The sequence below is a fragment of the Dendrobates tinctorius genome, unplaced genomic scaffold (assembly GCF_039654945.1).
Source record: "Dendrobates tinctorius isolate UK_male_01 unplaced genomic scaffold, ASM3965494v1 ptg000263l, whole genome shotgun sequence".
NCBI lineage: Eukaryota > Metazoa > Chordata > Amphibia > Anura > Dendrobatidae > Dendrobates > Dendrobates tinctorius.
In genome coordinates this window covers 6,970,313-6,993,539 of record NW_027361930.1, presented here as the reverse complement: position 1 = coordinate 6,993,539, position 23,227 = coordinate 6,970,313, and positions in this window count along the sequence as shown.

Sequence of the window (23,227 nt, the reverse complement as noted above, 5' to 3'; positions counted from 1 at the left end):
AATATAGGGACAGTAGGGAAGGTAGATCTATTAGATCTTCCCAATGGTCTCCACTCCCTCTTTCCCTAGCGTTTGGGCTTCCTTTACCTCTTCCCTTCATGTTGCACTTAGTCTTCCCACACTGTACTTGACAGCACCTTAATTAACATGTTTGATTAAACTTCAATTTCTGCAGAATGTAGGCACTGATTGAAACATATTCTACATGTGCTTTATCTCCAACAAGGCTATGTGCTTAGTTTATACTGTCAGTTTAGGTTGGCAGACACACTCAACATCTGTCAACCCCCAAATGATAAGAAAATAAAATTGTTCATATGTAGTTCAGTTCTGAAAAAGGATTCTGTGCAAACATGGTAACACAAAACCCATAAATAAAACACAAGACACCAAAGTGTAGATGAATAATGGCCGTGGTGTTTATTTAGGGTAACTGAAAAGTCCATTAAAACATGTAATAAATTAATAACCAATAGACCAATAAATTAATCATAATACTAAACCAATCCACCCACAAAACTGGGCGATTTTCCCTCAAATAAAACAACACGACAAAGGAGATAAATATTAAAAAGGGGGGAGGGAGGGTGGGATCTTCATACTTCTGACAGAATGATGAGAAAACTGGCAGCACCGCAGCTTTTTATACCTTTTCTCTTCCCGCACTTTTTGAAAGCAGACAATCAAAAACTACAAGCTAAAACTGGAAATAACCTGCTTGTGGACTCCACAGCTTACTGTTTGACCTTTTGACCTTGCATCATATAAAGGAATTAACTCATAAAAACCAAAACATAACAGAAACCTAATACCCATACAAAATTAAGCTAAGGTCTGTGTTACCATGAGACCTCCCTTACATCTGCGCTTCAGGGGGGGGCGCTACCATTAAACGCGTTAATATAAGTTCCTTGAAGCATTACCACACGTGAAACGACTCCTTTCTTACAACATCGTGGATTACCAGAACGTCTATCTCCTACTTCTCTAACCATCAGATGATAAAAGCATTCAAAAGTCTAATATAGCTGACTCTCATTTTACCTGATAGGGGACAGCATAATTGCCTCCATACACATTGTGAACTGCACATGATCTGTTTAGCCTTTTGTCTGCAGTAGTGCCAGTAGTGAAAAACCAGTTTAGCTCCAGCTGCATTAAAAATTTGCTTCTTTATTAGATAAGGTTAAAATAACGCATAGTTAACTCTCCATATAGCCACACTTCAGACAGAGGCTACGCGTTTCGACCCATACGGTCTTTATCAAAGCCATACTGAGTCTCGGACCAAGTCAGGCTATATATATGAAACTAGCCAATGAAAATGCATACAAAAATCACATGACACTTTTGAACAGGTCCTTTTCAGATAAATATGGTACATATAACAATAAACACAACAATAATAAAATCATTAACAATAATGCAACATTAAGTCATTTCTTTTGTTAAGGCCACTAGGATATCTAGTATTTAGATGATAGATCCAAAACGCTTCTCGGGTGAGAAGATGCCGTCTGGCATCTCCCCCCCCGAGATGGTAACGTTACACGTTCAATCCTCTGTATTTTGAATCTGGCATGACATTCAATAGAATGTTTGGAAGCCGCTGACACATTCCTTTCGAAATTATTTGTATTAATTATGTCGTACAAATGCTCTCTAATCCGTATTTTCAATTGCCTTGATGTACATCCGATATATGATAAATTACAGACGTCACAATTTATTTTATATACTATATTCTTTGAATTACAGTTAATATAGTTTTTAATTTTAAACCTCGAGGTATTATCACTATTGTTAAATTCTTTGGATATCTGCTTATGCTTGCACGTCTTACAGCTAGTTGCGCCAACAACATTATTATGATTATTAATCATGATCATTATTATTGTTAATGATTTTATTATTGTTGTGTTTATTGTTATATGTATCGTCTTTATCTGAAAGGGACCTGTTCAAAAGTGTCATGTGATTTTTGTATGCATTTTCATTGGCTAGTTTCGTAAATATAGCCTGACTTGGTCCAAGACTTAGTATGGCTTTGATAAAGACCGTATGGGTCGAAACGCGTATCCAATAAATAAGCAAATTTTTAATGCAGCTGGAGCTAAACTGGTTTTTCATGATTGTTCCTGACATTGGTCTGCACGGAGCTCCGAGATCCTGCTTTTGGTCACTGGTGAGCTGGCTTAACCCCTTCATTTTTAGTAGTGCCAGTAGTGCAGTTCTAGTCCTTTTCCTCTCTGAAGAGACAATTTTCAAATTTCCCAGAGGAGCATTGTGGCTTAAAAGTTTCCTCACCTCAGCATGTCAGTCTTGTCATGTCGCTCTCCGCAAGGAGAAACGTTACCCCTTGGATCCCGGTCCCAAGCCTCTCACCCAGCCAAACCAGATCTCACACTTTTCCCTGACGAGGGGCAGTACCCCGAAACAGTGTCCGCAAATTGAGATTTTGGTTTTGGCTTTTATCCTAAGTCATGTGACAAGGCTCATTAGAGCGTCAATATTGACTTTTAGGATTGCTACTTCCTATAGGTGGCACTAGAGTTCTAGCCCTCTTCCCCTCTGAAGAGACAATTTACATTTTTAGACAATTATTATTATTATTTATTGTTATAGCGCCATTTATTCCATGGCGCTTTACATGTAAGCAGGGGTATACATAAAAACAAGTACAATAATGACAATTACAGGTTACTAGATTCAAGCCTTCTGCAGAAAAACAAAACAAACAAAAACTATAAAGAAAAAAAATTACAACTGCTTGTTTATCTATGAAATAGTGGTTTTGCCTTGCGGTATCATGGGGCTCTAGGGCTGTTGGACAGGTCATACTACAGAAATCTGAACAGTTCAAAGGAATTTCTTAGGATAGGTCATCAATATTAAATTGGTGATAGTCTGACTCCCCCAACTCCGCTCATTGGTTAGTTAATCATTGAGTTCTAATGTAAGGTGCGCAAAGACAGTAGTCATGGTCGAAGGGCTTTGTTCCCATGCCCTGGCACCCCACAAATAAACAATGTCCTTGTCAATCAATGTTGTGCTGTGTGCAGCGCGGTGTACTCACTTTCAGGCCAGAGGCCTATGCTGCATCCACGTCCTTTGGTGCAGGATCAGCCACACATAAATCAGGGGAAAGGTTCTTCTTAATATTCATTTCAACTTTACTTAAAGGGAATCTGTCACCCACTTTTAGTGATATCATGTAAAGATATCACCCAATTGTGCGTCCCATAAGGATTCTATTAGGATTTTTTATTCCCCCTGACCCCGCACCTTTGAGGCATAAATACCTTTTTTATCTTGTTGGGGATGTATGCAAATCGCCGCTGTCCGGTCCGATGGGCGTGGCTTCGTCACTTTCTCCCCCCCTCCTCGGCTTGCTGCACGTAATCTTCATCTGTGAATATCACAGATAACGTTGGTTTCCGCGCTCGCGCATTGTAAAGGCCTCCAACGCTTGTGCAGTATGCATACAATTGCTTCTGCGCATGAGCCAGTATTTTCCAGCGCGCGGTCTATGCCCCGGAAGTGTGTCCTGCATCTCAAGACTTCCGGGGCATAGACCGCGCTGGAAAATACTGGCTTCCCCTTCCCTTTAACAGTCTGAGTTCAATCGATGCCAAGGCACAGTACATTTCCAAGTTTTCTGTTTTTATTCACCCTGACCTATCCTTTCGCTTACTGGACCCTTCAGCCCCTGACATACTCTGTGCGGCTCCGAAGTACTTACAAGACTCATCGCATCCCCTCACGCATTTCCCCATCAGTTTCCACATCTTGGAAGGGAATGAGGCACGCTTCCCAGTGCCTAGTTAAGGCTGTAGGCAGGAATGTCTGCTGAAGACCGTTGCTAATGTTCTCATACTGCTAGAACAATGCTTACTTCTCGTGCCCTCCAGCCTTTTGACCTTGAACTTTTACTAAACCTTTATCAATCTCTCCAACTCCAACTAACCTAACCAGAAAGTGCTCCCTTTTTAATGGGAGCTTGACCCTCCAATGCTGGGCTGGTCCCAAACATAATAACTGTATCTAAACCAGTGCACTACTTATCTAAACCTGTGCACTACTTCTTATAACTAATATGCCCACCGCTGCATATTTCCCTTCCTGAATCCAAATTCTATTCCATATATTATACAATATGTCCTAAACCTAACCCTATAGTTTCCCTATACACTACACATTAATAACATTGTACATTAATTACCATACATTAGAAGAATCACATGATTCTATGCACTTCTACAATTTACACTGCTAAGGAAATATGCACTGACACTTTACAATTGCTACATACCAATATGTTGGGTCATAAGGGCCTGTCACACTAAGCGATATCTCTAGCAATATCGCTATAACTTGTGACGTTATAGCGATATTGCTAGCGATATCGCTATGTCTGATACTTACCTCCGACCCGCTCCCCCGCTGCTTATCGCTGATCGCGCGAGAACAGGCTGGACCGTTTCTCGTCGTCAGCTTCCTGCGGCGCTTCCTGTGGAGAGACGAGCGACGCGTGGTCGCGGGCGGGAGGACGTCAGGATCGCCGCTTCTGATAGGTAAGTAGTGACCCCACCCCCAGAGATGTCGCTGGTGAGATCTGCCTGTGTGGCAGCTCACTAGCGACCACTTAGCGATGCACAAGCGATCCTGACAGCGTCATATCGCTGGTCGGGATCGTTGGTGCATCGCTAAGTGTGACAGTACCTTTAGTCAAGTACTACCCCATAATATCTTGCACTATGCATTTTATTATATCAATCATTTTTATTAAGATTTTATATAAAACAGATTATACACCGCAACAAACATGCGGACAGTTGAAAAATTTGTCCTATAACAGCAGGACAATAAAATTGAAAGTAAAAACAGATAACAGCTGAAAATTCTGCATAGTAGGGTTAGGGGATACAATTTGCAACATAGGAAGCAAGGGTAGGGATGATAGGAAATAAGATCACAGGTCCACCAATCAGGACTGGAAGGACGAGAATTTGGACACCACCCAGGGGAACCAGCGATTCCTTATTTTATTTTTGGTAAACATATCTGAGGTCAGAAGGAGCTCGTATTGGTAATGTTTATTGATTTTTTGGATAATTTCCAATTTAGAGGGGATAGTTATTTCTCTCCAGTGGTCTGTCAGACACATACGTGCTGCTATTAGAATTTGTGATACAATTGGTCTCAAATCGCCAGGGAATATATGTAAACCGATCCCCAAAACCGCTAGCGGACCGCTCAAACTTCCAGCCAGGCCTGTAACTGAGGTAATAATGTTAGACACTTCTTCCCAAAAAGGCCGGATCAGCGGGCAATCCCACCACATGTGCCCTAGGGAACCAACACCCGAGCAGCCCTTCCAGCAGGATCGGGGATAGGAACCACGGAATTTGGAAATCTTCAGCGGGGTGTAATACCAATCAAAGTGAACTTTCTTAAGCTGCTCAAGATGATTGATACAGGAGGAATATTTCTGCAAGTCGCCAGAAGCAGACCACCATTGGTCCGGGGTTGAGCAGAAAGCAAGAGCCCCTTCCCAGCGCCTCATATACGCTTGTTTGGGACCATTACCGGGGGAATTAAACACTTTATATACTACCGAGAGGCCATGATTTTGAGAGGAGGAAGAACTAAAAAACTGCTGTATGGGCGAGCAAACAGCATTATGGCAGGATAAGGGAAATACACATGAATTTAAAAAATGCCGAATTTGCAGGTACTGGTAGAAGTTATTTCTGTGAAGGCCAAATTCATCCATTAGGACAGAGAAAGGTTGCAACTCCTGAATTAAGAGGATATCTTTTCATGACCACAATACCATTCCTCACCCTATTGCCTAACGGGGAGTTGGAAGTTTCGCCCCCAGCAGTTCGCCCCCAGCAGTTCGCCCCCAGGTACACTTCGCCCCCGAACATTTCGCCCCCAGCATTTCACCCCCAGGTTGTTTCGCCCCCGCACATTTCGCCCCCGCACATTTCGCCCCCAGCAGTTCGCCCCCGCACATTTCGCCCCCGCACATTTCGCCCCCAGCAGTTCGCCCCCGGATGTTTCGCCCCCGGATGTTTCGCCCCCAGCAGTTCGCCCCCGGATGTTTCACCCCCGGATGTTTCGCCCCCAGCAGTTCGCCCCCGGATGTTTTGCCCCCAGCAGTTCGCCCCCGGATGTTTCGCCCCCAGCAGTTCGCCCCCAGGTACACTTTGCCCCCGAACATTTCGCCCCCAGCATTTCGCCCCCAGGTTGTTTCGCCCCCGCACATTTCGCCCCCCGCACATTTCGCCCCCAAGCAGTTCTCCCCCGCACATTTCGCCCCCGCACATTTCGCCCCCAGCAGTTCGCCCCCGGATGTTTCGCCCCCGGATGTTTCGCCCCCAGCAGTTCGCCCCCGGATGTTTCGCCCCCGGATGTTTCGCCCCCAGCAGTTCGCCCCCGGATGTTTTGCCCCCAGCAGTTTGCCCCCGGATGTTTCGCCCCCAGCAGTTCGCCCCCGGATGTTTCGCCCCCGGATGTTTCGCCCCCGGATGTTTCGCCCCCAGCAGTTCGCCCCCGGATTTTTCGCCCCCAGCAGATCGCCCCCGGATGTTTCGCCCCCAGCAGTTCGCCCCCGGATGTTTTGCCCCCAGCAGTTCGCCCCCGGATGTTTCGCCCCCAGCAGTTCGCCCCCAGATGTTTCACCCCCAGCAGTTCGCCCCCGGATGTTTCGCCCCCAGCAGTTCGCCCCCAGCAGTTCACCCCCGGATGTTTCGCCCCCAGCAGTTCGCCCCCGGATGTTTCGCCCCCAGCAGTTCACCCCCGGATGTTTCGCCCCCAGCAGTTCGCCCCCAGCAGTTCGTACCCGGATGTTTCGCCCCCAGCAGTTCGCCCCCGGATGTTTCGCCCCCAGCAGTTCGCCCCCAGCAGTTCACCCCCGGATGTTTCGCCCCCAGCAGTTCGCCCCCGGATGTTTCGCCCCCAGCAGTTTGCCTCCAGCAGTTCACCCCCGGATGTTTCGCCCCCAGCAGTTCGCCCCCAGCAGTTCATACCCGGATGTTTCGCCCCCAGCAGTTCGCCCCCGGATGTTTCGCCCCCAGCAGTTCGCCCCCGGATGTTTCGCCCCCAGCAGTTCGCCCCCGGATGTTTCGCCCCCAGCAGTTCGCCTCCAGCAGTTCACCCCCGGATGTTTCACCCCCAGCAGTTCGCCCCCAGCAGTTCGTACCCGGATGTTTCGCCCCCAGCAGTTCGCCCCCGGATGTTTCACACCCGGATGTTTCGCCCCCTGTCAGTTCGCCCCCAGCAGTTCATCCCTGGATGTTTTGCCTCTAGCAATTTGCTCCTGGATCTTTCGCATCTGGAAAAAACCTGCCTGAACTGAACATTGGCAGGTTTGCTTATCACTAATAATACACCATATGAGTCTAAGATATACAATTCTGATCAAATTAGTTTTTTTATTCTCAAACTTTGTTTTCTAGATGAGTAATTTTACAAACAGACAGGAAAATAGTAGGATTTCATTGGTTACTAAGGAGGTCGTGCCCCCTTGGGAGCAGAACGGTTCCTGGCTCCCTATGATACATTCAGGGCTGCTTGTTCACAGCCCTCTGCAAAGCTCCCCTTCACCCTCCGCTCATGTGCTCTGTCCTGGACAAGAGGAGGGCTCCCCCCTGCCTGTGTAAAGCCGTTACAGGACGGAACACATAGGGGGGGCTTTGCAGAGGGCTGTAAACCAGCAGCCCTTTATACATCATAGGGAATATATTGTTAGCTGCATGCTCCTGTGCAGCCACGCCCTCTAGAATCCATCCACAAGTACTGCTACTAAGGAGAAACAACCTCCTTAGCAACCACTGAAATCCTGCAGCACATGGAGCTTTAACTTGGATGAGACTTTTCACATAGAAGTGAAGCTGCTGGAAGGTCTCCTTTGGAAATGAATATCATGGGCACAGGTACTATAACATAACATGTTTTTTGCAGAGTTATGCTTTAACTGTATATATCAAAACTGTTTTAACAAGAAACATAAAAAGGTATAGAGGGGAAGGATTAGAGAAAAAGAGAAAATACAAATTGCAGGTTATAATGCTTGAATTATTTTACAGCTAAAAACACTGCTCTCAAAACATACAATATGTGACCATGAACTAAAAATCAAAGCTGTAGGCAATGCCTCTCAGATAATCCATCAAGCTTCTATTATCGAAATCTTGCACGATACGTTTAACCCTTGCTGAAATTGCAGCATACTTTTTGTTTCTTGCAGCGATGGGATTTCCTGCTATTATCTGAATAATTTCAAAACTATGGAGCTCTTGCTGATGTTTCAGACAGTTATTGAACCGGTATATATTTTGGAAAAGAGTACCACATGTTTCTCTAAAGCTACGGTGCCATCCTTCGACATCATTATTTGTTCGCTGTTTATCATTCAATGTTCGTTCATACACATTCCAGAATTGAACTGGAAACAAAGGTGCTTGACGTCCTCTGCGATTCATTCGACCGATATAGCTGTCTTCAAAATAGTTGGCAATAGGTATTGCTTCTTGTGGAAAGTCAGGATCTTCCACCAATTCTTCAAATGATTGCACAACATTCTGTGGTGGTAGAAAGGCCAGGGCAGGTATCATGCGTATCCAACGGGCAAATTCATGGTCACCTTGGTATTGCATCTTGAGTCCTTTATTTTGAACTTTACGCCAAACCGACTGTGATAGGTGGAAAAAGCAACCAGTCTTCACAAGGTTGGGGAATTCACTTTCAAATGCCTGTATTGCAGCTAGTTCAAAATCCAACATCAGGTTGTCTGGCTGCAGTCCAGGCTGCAAGTTCTTCAGCTCTTGCAGCAACCTCTGGTATGTAGAACGGCTCTTGTCTGTCAGCAAGGTGTACACTACAGGAACAACAAGGCCGCTGTGGACTACATGGATTGTGTAAAGTTGCTTAAACAAGGCTGGTGTAGTGAAAAACATGCCATCAGCAAACCACTCTTTACTTTGTGCCAGTAGATGGAGATTGTCTCTTGTTCCAAATATCAACATACGGCTGTGTCCATTTCCTAATTTAAAATGAAAGTATTAGTAGAGGAAATAACAGAAAAAGTGTAACAAGCAGCAGACAGAGTTTTGGGATAAATTAAAAAAAATCCTAATCAGAAGACTCTGTTCATATCTCACATTAAATACTCACATTTTGCTCCAGATTTTCTGATTTCATAATAAAAAACTGAAGCAAAATCTAGTGTGAAGGGGCCAACCAATAGTTTTTTACAACATATATTGTCCCAGTGGAAAATTATATATTTTTGTTTAAAATTAAAATTACTTCCAAACTTGAAATAGGTCACATTTTTAGGGTACCTTTAGACCCTTCAACTAGACGGCCGTTCAGCATGGCCGATCACCACTATGCTGAACGGGCCGTCTAGTTGACAGCCGCATCCAGACGCGGCGTGCGGCTGGACGTCTGAATGAACGACTGGGCGGTCCGCTAGTCGTCGGGTGGGCAGCGCGGACGTTCGTGACGTCCGCGCTGCCTATGCTGTCTCATTGAGAGGATTGTGCAGGACGCAAAAAACGCCAGTAAAATCACCAGTGTGCTTTTGGCCTAAGGCATAACTGAATGGTCCATTAGGCTGGTGTCATATGCAGCATTAATGTGTAAATCCCATCCACATGCTGATGAAAAAATTTTGTTTACAATGTATGCTGCCATTATACAAACAAAATTCCAGCCATTCAGACAAGGGGCTGAAATCCTGCACTAAAACCTGCACCTAAATCCATAGAGTTAAGTGAAGATTTTGATACAGAATTAGGGTACCACAATAGTGGCCACAATTGCAGGCACAAATAGATTCCTGTGGGATCTCCAATTGCTACCGCAATTACAGCCGCTGCGGAGATGCCGCTCCACAATCCCCTTCCGTCAGTGGGCACGAGGCCTCAGGCTTTATCCAGACAAGCTGGATTTACAGGCGTATGCCGTGCTGTGTTTCCTGCCTGAAACCCGCCCTTTCATGTCTATGGTGCGGGTTACGGGCGGATTCCGGCCGGGGCCGGAAAACGCCCCACCGGAAAATAGCTTCAAAGCTATTTTCCGGCGGATCCCGGAAGGAATGGGAATGGGCAAGAGGGAAACCTCCTGAAAAATGCCTGCAAACCACGCCAAATACGCTCGGTTTAGGCCATAGCAGGGCATGGCCACGCCCATAGCAGAGCTTGGCCACGTCCCCTATTTGCAGAAGCGTTTTGCCAAAGCGCTTGCAAAGTGCTTAAAAAGTGCTTGGAAGCAGCAGGCAAAACGCATCTGCAAATCATGGCGTATCTCACCTGAGCTCCGGAGTTCAGCCCGACCTGTCCACGGATCTGCAGGACTGAACTACGAGAGCCGAGGAATCAGCCGGCGATGGCAGTTCAGTCCGTGCATGCCGCAGACAGGCGAGGCTGAACTCCGGGGCAGCATCCAGGACAGGTATGGCCAGTACAATGCTGCATATTTGGAATTAGTGTTGGCCGGTCCGATCACTGAAGACCGTAATTTATTACGGTTTTCAGGCTGATCGTTATTTTAAATTACGATCCGATTTGTAGCCAGATCATGATGATGATCTGAATTAGAAATCGGAATCCTCCGTAATCTGAAAACACTGTCCGGGCATACACTCCCGAACAGTGTGTGCATATATATATATATATATATATATATATATATATATACACACACACACACTATACAGGTGTACAGCGTGTGTGCATATTTAGCTTTAGTAAATGGCTCCAGGCTGCGCTGTTAAAAAATAAACAAACCCAGTTACTCACCTCTTTCTCCAGTGTCCAGTACTGGCTCCGGCTCCTAGCCCAGCAGTGCAGGGTATCCCGAAATCCAGGCGGCGCATCGCCGCCTCTGTGCCTGCCGTACTATAACTACAGTGGAGAGTGATCCCAGGACCGCTCACTAGACAGTCCTGGGAAAGCACCACATCACGTCACAGAACAGCCCGGCACATGTGCAGAGGTGGTGATGCACAACCCAGAATGCATAGCATTGGGATTTTGGAATTCCCTGCACCGCCGGAGACAGCGCTGGACACCGGAGAGAGAGTTGAATAACTGGGTTTGTTTATTTTTTAACAGCGCAGCTTGGGGCCATTATATATATGCAAGAAAGCTGGAAGAAGAGTGGCTCAACTGAGATTGTTGCTGAGGACTCAGTGTGCTGCTAGAGCAGGGGTTGGCTTCTGCCCGTACTTAACATGCATCCATGAAGAAAGACCTCCGCGCTCCTAAAGTCCTATACAAATCCTTTATTGCATTTCAAAGTTCCAAAAGTGCCAGACCACCATCACCCACCCACATATATGCATATATATACACACACACACTGTTCGGGCGTACATATATATATCTACATCTAGCTCTGGAGATTGGATCTGAATTAATTCCAATCTTTCGGTATGATCAGCCCGATCTGATCCTATCTTTCCAGTGATCGGCCAACACTAGTTGGAATCAGTAGGCCTCACTACATTATATTACCCTCAAAGTTTCCCTTGAAGGCAAAAATCACATAGTATTTTATATCAGCACCTTATAGTGTAGCATTTTTCACATTTGTGCAAAATAAACTTTGCAATAATTATGCATAATGGAATTGTTTTAATATAATGTTAAATGGTTAAGTAGCTTACCAGAGTCATGCAGAAGGAACTGCTGCTGGACACCATCAATACTGATCTCCTGGAACTCGAGGGGGATAACAAGTTGATCAAGGGTTTGAGGTAACCTTGGGATATTGCCAAGTTGCCTTGCTAATCGTATTGTCCTCTTCAGTGATGCTTTCCTTGGGAGAAGTGCTGCAACATTAGAATGGGCTCCTGAAACGACGTCTGTGAGAATCTGTTGTGGTGTCTCCTGTGTTGTCCTTGCCCTGGTCACAGCCAGTCGGATTGCTTCAGGTCTTGCAGCTTGTGCTGCGTGATTGTGAAGATTGACTACTTTCACAACTTCGCCAGATTCTTCATTGGTCCAAACACGTCCCTTGCAAGTCGACCGTTTTTCACATACCCAGATGGAATGAACATCGTCAGCGGTTCGTTTGGAAAATAAGTAAATGTGATTCTCATGGACCAACTTGCTCCTTCCACGTTTGGACAGAACTGAATTCATAGTTGTAGAAAGTGAATTGCTGTGGAAGCTGACTGATTTTTTGTGGCAGTACACTTCTCTCTTTGTGGAGATTTCAGACACTGCTATATTCTGATATACAGATGGAATAAAAGCTAGTCTAATGTAACTTGCAGGACATGTGACCATGCTACTTGTTACATCTGCAACAAAACTTGCAACAAAGCAGGTCAGTGCTGGGTCAGGTAAAAGTTCAAAATTGTTTAGATTTTAGGCCTCTTGCACACTGTAATTTTAGAGTGGTTTCACACTTGTGTTTGTGGCCGCCAGAGGTCGATCCGCTCTGGATCTGACATCCAGCTGACACCAGGGCAATGCTGGCTGAATGCTGGCATTCCGCTTGCATTGCCCATAGAAGTGAACGGCTGGGTTCCGCGATCTGCAGACGCCCGTTCGCTTTCGTAATGCCGCATTCCGCTATCAGTGTCAGAACAAAAAGAAGAGCATTTTCTTCTTTTCGTTCCGCTGCAGGTTAGCGGAATGCGGCATTACAGAAGCGAACGGGCGGCCTGTAGTGCATATGTAGCGGAAGTGTGAAAGCACCCTTATGCTGCCACTGTTTTAGAACTCCAAAGCACGTGCTTTACTGGCATTTTTCAGAGCGCTTTTGTGAGCGCTCTCGGTAGTGACCCATAAGATACAGGCTATTGATGAACGCTAAGTGCTCAAAAATAGCTCCTGTAATAAAATAAAAAGAGCTGGCCGAAACAACACCTCGCTTTTCTAGCCATTGACTTATCTACTATATAATTGTCTAAGGGTCACTTTCGTCTTTCTGTCTGTAACGTTTTATTCGTATATTCATTGGTCGCGGCGTCTGTCTGTCATGTAAATCCAAGTCGCTGATTGGTCTTGGCAAAACGCCCACGACCAATCAGCGACGGTCACAGTCTGCCATAAAAATGGCCGCTGCTTCACTGCCCTGCACTTACTGCTGACCGCTCACACAGGGTTAATGCCAGCGTTAACGGATCGCGGTGTACCGCACTCCGTTAACGCTGCTATTAACCCTGTGTGACCAACTTTTCGCTATTGATGGTGCCTATGCAGCATCAATAGTGAAAAGATGTAATGCTAAAAATAATAATGATAAAAAAAAAAGTTATTCTCACCCCCTCCAACGTCGCGCTGTCCTCCGCGCCTCTCTCCAATGCACACCGTCCAGGACCTGCGATGATGTCACGGTCATGTGACCGCGACATCATCGCAGGTCCAACGCTCAGACCGGAAGCCACCGCCAGCACTGCAGAGAGGCGCGAGGACTTCAGGGCCCGTGGCTGAGGTGAGTATATCTTTATTATTTTTTTTAAACACGAATATAGTGCCCACATTCCTAGACTACGTGGACAGTGCAATATACTACGTGACCAGTGCAATATACTACGTTGGCTGGCCAATATACTATGTGCGCTGTGTAATTTACTATGTGCGCTGTGCAATTTACTATGTGGACTGTGCAATTTACTACGTGCGCTGTCCAAAATACTACGTCGGCTGTCCTATATACTACGTGGCCTGTACAATGTACTACGTGGACTGTCCAATATACTACATAACCTGTGCAACATACCACGTGGCTGTGCCTTCTAGAATACCCGATACATTAGAATCGGGCCACCATGTAGTATATTCAAAATTGGCAATCTTCTTAGCGATTTTCCAGTGCTTAGCACTTGGGAAAGTGGCTACTGTGAAAGCGGTCTTAGGGCTAAAACACAAGGCCAAAATTCCCTGCCTAATTTGGGGCCGAAACATCTGGGGGCAAAAAGCAGGGGGCGAAACATCCGGGGGCGAACTGCTGTGGGCGAACTGCTGGGGACAAAACATCCGGGGGTGAACTGCTGGGGGCGAAACATCCGGGGGTGAAACATCCGGGGGCGAACTGCTGGGGGTGAAACATCCGGGGGAGAACTGCTGGGGGCGAAACATCCGGGGGCGAACTTCTGGGGGCGAACTGCTGGGGGCGAAACATCCGGGGGCGAACTGCTGGGGGCGAAACATCCGGGGGCGAACTGCTGGGGGCGAAACATCCGGGTACGAACTGCTGGGGGCGAACTGCTGGGGGCGAAACATCCGGGGGTGAACTGCTGGAGGCGAACTGCTGGGGGCGAAACATCCGGGGGCGAACTGCTGGGGGCGAAACATCCGGGGGCGAACTGCTGGGGGCGAAACATCCGGGGGCGAACTGCTGGGGGTGAATCATCCGGGGGCGAAACATCCGGGGGCGAACTGCTGGGGGCGAAACATCCGGGGGCAAACTGCTGGGGGCGAAACATCCGGGGGCGAACTGCTGGGGGCGAAACATCCGGGGGCGAACTGCTGGGGGCGAAACATCCGGGGGCGAAACATCCGGGGGCGAAACATCCGGGGGCGAAACATCCGGGGGCGAAACATCCGGGGGCGAACTGCTGGGGGCGAAACATCCGGGGGCGAACTGCTGGGGGCGAAACATCCGGGGGCGAACTGCTGGGGGCGAAACATCCGGGGGCGAAACTTCCGGGGGCGAAACATCCGGGGGCGAACTGCTGGGGGCGAACTGCTGGGGGCGAAACATCCGGGGGCGAACTGCTGGGGGCGAAACATCCGGGGGCGAAACATCCGGGGCGAAACATCCGGGGGCGAACTGCTGGGGGCGAAATGTGCGGGGGCGAAACAACCTGGGGGCGAAATGCTGGGGGCGAAATATTCGGGGGCGAAGTGTACCTGGGGCGAACTGCTGGGGGCGAACTGCTGGGGGCGAAATGCTGGGGGCGAAACTTCCTAAAACCTGCCTAACGTGAGGCCATCCACATGAAGCTCCGAGGCTCTAATAGAAATAGACTCAAATTTAATCACCTGACGAGAAGAGACCAGGTCAGACCAGTAAGAAAATGCCACTTTCATTGTCTGCAAAGGAAGAGAGGGGACAAAGGAACTAAGCACTCGGGCCTCCAGTAGAAATCTCAAAGTCCCACGCGGGGCCAAGTATTTCTCCACAAGCACCCATTTGTGAGTACTAGAGTCATCATACCACTCCCTTAACGCCTCTAGAACTGCTGCTTTATGGTACAAATAAAAATTCGGGACCCCCAGACCACCATGTGAATAACTATAAAATAAAGTAGACATACCAACCGTAGGTTTCTTTCCTGCCCAAATAAATCTGCTCACAACTGCCTGCAGAAGAGAGAGAAACCTCTTGGGGAACCTCAAGGGAAGACAACGTTATAAATAAATAATTTTTGGTAGGAAAATCATCTTAACTATCTGAATGCGCGCCATCCAGGAAAGGGGTAAATGTATTTGATTGTCTATATCCTTTCGAATGGAATCAAGCAGAGTATTAAAATTCTGTTTGACAATATTGGAAAGTTTACAAATCCTTAGTCCTAGGTACGAGAAGCCGTCCCGGGCCCAAGTATATGGGACAAGTGAGGAGATTCTATTTCTAACAGATGGTGGAACATTAACCGAGAAGAGAACCGATTTTCCTTCGTTTAGCTTGTAATATGAAATCTTAGAAAATTCAAGGAGAGCGTTTTTGATCCCTATCAATGATCTTTCACTATCAGTGCAAGAGAGAATTACATCGTCTGCATATAGACCGATCTTATGCTCTACAGGGCCTATTTTAACTCCAGAGATTTCCGGGTTGAGCCTAATGGACTCCGCCAGGGGCTCCATGACTATAGCAAAAATTATAGGGGAAAGGGGGCAACCCTGGCGGGTCCCATTAGTCAGGTCAAATCTATCAGAATAAAAGCCAGCTGCACAGACCGAAGCACTTGGTTTTTTGTATAAGGCCATAATAGCACCCTTTATATTACCAGAGAAACCAAATGTGTCCAAAACGGCGACCACATAGAGCCACAGTGTACCCTGTCAAACGCTTTTTCCGCATCTAGAGACAGGAATACACTGGGGGTACCACTGATCTCAAGAAAATCCATCAAATCAATCACTCTTCTAGTGCCATCTCTAGCCTGCCTCCCTGGGACAAATCCCACTTTTTCAGGGGAGATCAGGGCCGGCAAAACTGAGAGGAATCTATTAGCCCAGACTTTTGCATATAACTTCACATCACAATTCAAAAGAGAGATAGGTCTGAAGTTACCAGGAGAGGTTGGAGGCTTCCCCGGTTTAGGAGGAATAGTAGTGATTGTCGCAGCCAAGCTTTCAGATTGGATATCAGATGAGTCCCTCCATAGTGAGAACGTTCTAACCAAAAATGAAGCCAAGATGTGCGCAAACTGGCGGTAGTAAGAATTAGAAAAACCATCTGGCCCGGGGGCAGAAAGTCTCTTAGAGGAATTAATAACCCGAACTACTTCCTCCTCAGTAAGGGGGGCATTAAAGAGCAGCCAGAGCCATGGGGGAAAGTTTGGGCAAATTTAGTTTAGCAAGGAAAGAAGAAATTTCACCCTTCGTGGGCAGGTGTGTTTTAGGATCTGACTTGAGATTATATAGTTGGGAATAGTATTCTTTAAACTCACTAGCTATATGAGTAGGGTTTAAAACTTTGGACCCGTCGTGCTTAATCAAAAAGGGAATGGCCATCCGAGCCTCCCTTTTCTTCACTCGACTTGCTAGGACCCTACCGGCTCTATCACCCAAGCTATAGAATTTGGATTTAAGCTTTTTTAGATTTTTTTCATAGGAATACAGCATAATTGATCTCAGCTGATCTCTCAGACCTCTAATAGAGTCAAGGAAAATGTCAGAGGGGTGGGCCTTGTTTGCCCTTTCCAGGAGCTGGAGTTTAGACAAAATATCATTAAATGTTTTTAACCTTTCCCTTTTCTCCATTGCTGCAATTTTGATGAGGACACCTCTAGCAAAGGCCTTATGGGCTGCCCAAAGAGTTTCATCCGAGACCATTTGGTTATCATTAATGGCAAAAAATTATTTTAATTGCCGAGCGATTTCATCGCTGGTATCTTGGTTAGTGAGGATATAATCATTCAGTTTCCATTTGGAAGGAGACCGGGTAGGACGCCTGTCTGAAATTGTTAACATAACGGGCGCGTGGTCCGACCACGTAATGGGGCCAATGTTAATCTGGTCACAATCCAACAGTAACGAATCAGTTACTAAGATATAATCTATTCTAGAGTAGGTATTAAACCTTAGGGAGTGAAAAGAGTAGTCTCTCTCTCCTGCATGAGCATATCGCCATATATCATGAAAACGAAACTCACGGATCAGGTGGCCCATCTCTTTTCTGGCCGGGGCTTGGTGGGAGCAATCTAGGAATTTACACATAGGGACATTAAAGTCTCCGCATATCACCGAGGAACCCTTTGCTATTCCCCTAAAAGTCTCCAAAAATTTACGAATGAATCTCAACTGGCCCACATTGGGAGCATACACTGAAGCAATAGTAAATTGCACATTGTTTAGTAGACCAATTAAAATGACATATCTCCCCTCATTGTCCCCCACCACCCTTTCAAGCTGGAAGGCTACAGAGCTTTTAATGAGGATTCCCACACCCGCCCTTTTGTGGACATTATTGGCAAAAAACTGATGAGGATAATTAACATTTTTCATTCTACCATTATCCTGGGCTAAAAAATGTGATTCTTGAATGCACAAAACATCACTACTCTCCTTCCCTGCCTCCTTCCAGACCCATGACCTTTTATGCGGAGAATTTAATCCCTTTACATTTAGAGACAATACCTTTAAACCCATGGTATGTAAGGCCAGAAGTGGCTGTGATAGCCGAGAATCTGCTTCCTTTGGAGTATTAACCCTGCAGAAAGAAACGGTACAAACAGGCAAGACCTATCAACAAATAACATGACATAACAATTAAAGAAAAACTGAGAAACAAGTTGCTCCTCACATAACATGACGGAGCTACACAAGGACTGACAAGCACTCAAAGCAGTAAGAGCGAAAAAAAGACGCTCGTGGGGCAGGAACTGCAGGTGGGCTGGATGCGGCCACAAAATTTAGTAGCCAGCACCCTCTGCAGAAACAAAAAAAAAATCCAGAAAAATGGAGACCACAACCTCAAAAGACGAAAGTTATGGGAACTTCAAGCTTTAAACCATTCAGAGTTAATTCTCCTGTTTTGGGGTGAACCTTTATCCAAGGAAGATGGCGGAGGGGGTGGAATATCCCAGTCCTCAAACACTTTCCCAAGTTCTCAGTAGAGAAGCAAACCCGAGTGTTACCATTTTTACTGACAATGAGCTTGATTGGGAAACCCCAATGATATATAATGCCTTTATCCCATAGAATCTTTGTAAAAGGGGTGAATTCTCTCCTCCTCGCAAGCGTGCCGGCTGAGAGGTCTGGGAATACCGAAAGGCGAGCAAATCTGTCTGGCAGGGAAGGTTTCTTCTTTAAACCAAGCAGGAAGGCCTCCTTTGTTTTATATGAATGCGGGCAATAGTATCTCTGGGAATCGAAGGGTTAAGTACTCGAGGCTTAGGGATTCTGTGAATCCGGTCCACTAAGATATCTCTCCCTTCTGCTTCAGGCACAACAGCTTGAATAAAGTCCTGTAACAGGGGGAGCAAATCTTTATCAAGTACTTCTTCTGGTATTCCTCTTATTCTAACATTGTTTCTCCTGGATCTGTCCTCCAGGTCCAGCATTTTAGATGTTAACTTGCGGACTTCAGCTTTGAGCTCCTCATGCTCATCTATCAGTGCATTGTGGGACCCTGTTAACTCCTCCTCTAAATGATCTGTGCGGTTCCCTATAGCTCCTACTTCCCCCTTCAGTTCTGCCAACATGCTTTTTATATCATTTTGCATAGATTTCCTGAAAGCTGCAAAGAGGGATTTCATCTCCTCCTTTGTGACAGGCTGGTTGTCAGGGCTTGCCATTTCCACAGTGCCCGCAGTCTCCATGGAGCCTTCTCTGCTTGAGGCAGAGGAAGTAGCAGAACGTGCTGATCCTGCAGACTGTGCAGCATGAGGGGAGGCAGCAGCCATCTTAGAACTCCTCTCCAGCCTGGAGCCTCTGGCAAAGAAGTCAGATACCTTTCTGGGGGAGCTCCGGAGCCCGGTTTTGGACCATCTCATCTGATCCCAGGGTGATACTAAGTGCCTGGAGAAAGATTCACCACTGAAGGAACTGCCGGTAAGATGTGTGAGCCGCTTCACCACCTGAAGTTGTCAGAGCTCCTGGATTATGTGACCAGCACCATGCTCTGCTAGGCCACGCCCCCGCACTATGCATTTTATGATAAGACTGCTTACCATGGTATGGACACAGTAGCTATTCTCTACCTGATCTCCCTTGTTTTTTGATTCTCTGGATTTGATACTATAACTGCAATATTTTTATGCTATTTGATTTGTTCTAATAAATGTATACCTTTTTAATTTATCAAGTTGGACATTATTGCTCCATACTTTTTCTTTTGTATACATTTATATATCTTGGAGTGTCCCATTATAATGTCCTGTCTGAGGCCCATCCATTGGGTTTCTGGTCCTATTGGTAGGATAATATTAGTTCCCCTAGTGTTGTTGTTTTGTCCTACCATGTGACTATAGACTTATGAATCCTCCCTGGTGCACACACTGTCCCCCAATTGCGCCCCTGTGCAGGCACATATAGCTCTGCCATATTGAGGGAAGAGAATAGTACTGTAATGCACCTGTGTCGAGAGAGACCAAAGTGCACCGATGACCTGGAAGTAAAGCCAGCACATGCGCACTACAGAACACCTACGCAGGATTGTGATTGGTGGACACTGTATGGATGACGTAGGATGCATCATCTTCATGAAACAGGGCAGGACGATGTTGATCGCAAGAAGTGAGGAGGCACTGGATCAAGACCAGTGCCGCGCATCAGACTTGACTGCACCTCACCATTAATTAATAGACATTATCAACACTTATCCCCATTGTGGCTCACAATCTAAACTCCCTATCAGTATGTCTTAGGAGTCTGGGAGGAAAACGGAGAACCTGGAGGAATCCCACGCAAAAACTAGGACACAGAATCTCTTTGCAGACGTTGTCTCTGGTGGAATATGAGCTCAGGACCCCAGCGCTGCAAGGACACAGCCCTAACCACTGAGCTACCCATACCAATATTACTATAATGCATGTGATTCTCTGAACTGACAAATCTGATTATTTGGTTGGTTTAGTTTTAAATATGTGCATTGTTCTGTTTAGACTCCTTATCTGCATGCATGTATTTGGGTTAGGAATTTTAATGATTTCTGTTGATCTAATCTATAAGGCAGCCTGCCAGGTAACCTTCTCTGCTGGCAGCTGTGACATCCCTCTTGCATGTAAGCCCTTACCTATGCAAATCGCCACACTATAACTAGGCTAATCACATGCAAATTAGCTGCCCACACTTGCATAAAAATAGCTTATATTGAAGCCCATATTCATTGAGTTCAGAGTGTCATATGGTGTATATTATGTATGCGTGTCATGATCACAGACATAATCTTGGCAATACTATTATTCATCTGATTTCAGATGTCTCCTAGCTCCGATTCTGGTCTAACAGCAGAGCTGGGCAAAAAAGCCTTGACCGTTTCTCCCTTATGTTATTTTATTATTCCCTTTTTACATTAGATAGTAACCCAGAAATTTATTCTAATATTGGCGTGTATCTCATTAAAGCAAACAGCCAGAAGAGGTCATCCTTGACTAAGCTAAAAGTCCTAGTCCCTGGCAGTTACTATAGAAGCTAGAAATAGAAGGAAAATAAAATTGACTTTTCCACGGAAGTCATCAAGTGCTTGGCCTAGTTAGTGTGTGACTTAACTACCCGAGAGGTTGGTTCATTGACTCACTTAATTCAACAACCTTTTACAAGCAAAGAAGATAAGCAGCAGTTTTTCTAGCTGCCTAACGAACCTCCAATGTCCATCGTCACATCCATGCCCTTTATTTAATGCAAGTGGCCAAGTACAGATCATGGAAGATGCGGCATGATGCCACCAAGAAGCAGTTGATTAAGATCCGCTGCTAAGGTTCAAGTCCTCTGCTACACATTTATTTACATCCTGCTTACTAACACTGTTATTTGCCGCTTTACCAAGAAACTACATTTGATCACCGCGTCGCAACACCCTTGTTACAAAACAGGAGTCACTGGAGAACAGAAAGATTATTTGTTTTTTTCAGCATTCATTAAAGAATTTAGGTGTATGTCCACGGAAAAATTACTGGTGACAAATACACCAGTATATAAAACTGTCACACTAGGTTTGTTTAGTTTTTGCTCCACCTCGCTGCTTGAGAGAGGTTACACCAGTTTTTAGGACTTTTTGAAAACATTGTAATAACACCTTATTTGCATAATCAAACATGCCCAAAAGATGGCAACTTTTAAAAAGTGACAAAATGGTGTAAACTAGCAAAAGTCACATTTTTATGAGAAAAAAAAAATCATGCAATAAAAGCAAAACTTTTTGACGCAAAAAAGTTGGGGAAAGAATTGCTACACCCCCACACCTAGATTGCTATAATGAAAAAATCTAAACAATACACAGCACATGTTAGCTATGTGTTGCTGCAGCATGAACCAGCCTGGACTGACAATCTGCTTTAGGCCGGAGTCACACTAGAGAGGAATATGAACGAGTGCTATGCGAGAAAATATCGTATAGCACTCGGACTGCTGTTAATCTATGGAGCAGCTCTCATCAGCGTTTTCTTTCTCAGCCGTATTATATGTGCAAGTGAAATCGCAGCATGTTGTGATTGTACACGTATATCGGTTGAGTCTCGCCAATGCAAGTCTATGGGTGAGAGATAAAAATCGGACACCACACGGACCATCCGTGCGACTTGCGAGAAATACGCAAGCATTTTCCAGGTGACAGGAAATTGCCTCATCCATTATCAGGAAGCTTTGGCATGCAAATTTCCCTGGCAACCTCTAGAAAAATTCCGGAACACACCTCCACGGAGTTCAGCAGCATGGCCAGACACATCAATGTCGAGATGCTGATAGTTCTGATTCAGGAGAGGCCAGGACTATGAGACCAACCTGACGCACATTATTCGGGCCGCGCACGCAAGGATGCAGCATGGAGGCAAATTTGCACTCAAATGTTCCTCGATTTTGAGCAAAAGACCTTGTGAGGTCCAGCAAGAAATTAGTAAGTACAATCATAAAAAAGTAATTTTAAAAGTTCCACATGAAGCAACAAATGAACATAACATAATCATATGTGATGTTTTTTGCAATATGAGGCCTATTTCACACTTTACACTTGCCAAGTATCAGGACACATTACACTGAGTCCTACATTTTGCAAGGCAAACACTGTGATTGAAAGTTAAAACATTTAGGGTGTGTGCAGACGCTGCGGAATCCGCTGCGGATTAATCAGCATGGATTTTGCAAAAACCGCAGATAAACCGCAGGTCAAAAGACCTGCGGATTATCTGCGGTTTTGACTGCGGTTTGGTCCTGCGGATTCACCATCTCCACAATGGTGGAGATAGGAACCCGCTGCGGATTCCGCAGAAAGAATTGACATGTCACTTCTTTCTGCGGTTTCCAAACCGCATCAAATCCGCGCGGTTTTTTCCGCAACGTCTACACAGCGTTTTTTTTTTACCATTCATTTGAATGGTACTGTACACAGCAGCTAAAACTGCTGCGGGTCCGCAGCGGCCAAAAACGCTGTGGAAACGCAGCAGAATCCGCAACGTGTGCACATACCCTTATTGTGTTACCTTGCAGTCACTGATGTCACTAGACCATGGCACAGCTGCCAAGACCAGTACCGGCGGGAGAGACAGCAGCGGGCCAGGAGAGGTGATGCAACCCCCCAAAAAACAAAAATATCTGTATTACAACAGACTGAATTTTCTGACTCCCATTATGGATCTTAGACCGTAAGTGCATGCATGACACCACATTTTACACATGCTCTTATGGGCAAATCTTAATAGTTTTTTTTCTACTTTGTGCTTAAAAACAGAACTGACTCAAACCTTATAGAGCGGGAAACTGCTTCAGACTCAGAGGACAACATTAGTCCAGTTGGGGAAGATGAAGAAGTAGCTGGCCCATCTTTGGCACCATCATGCAGCACCCAACCACCACCACCAGCAGCGCCT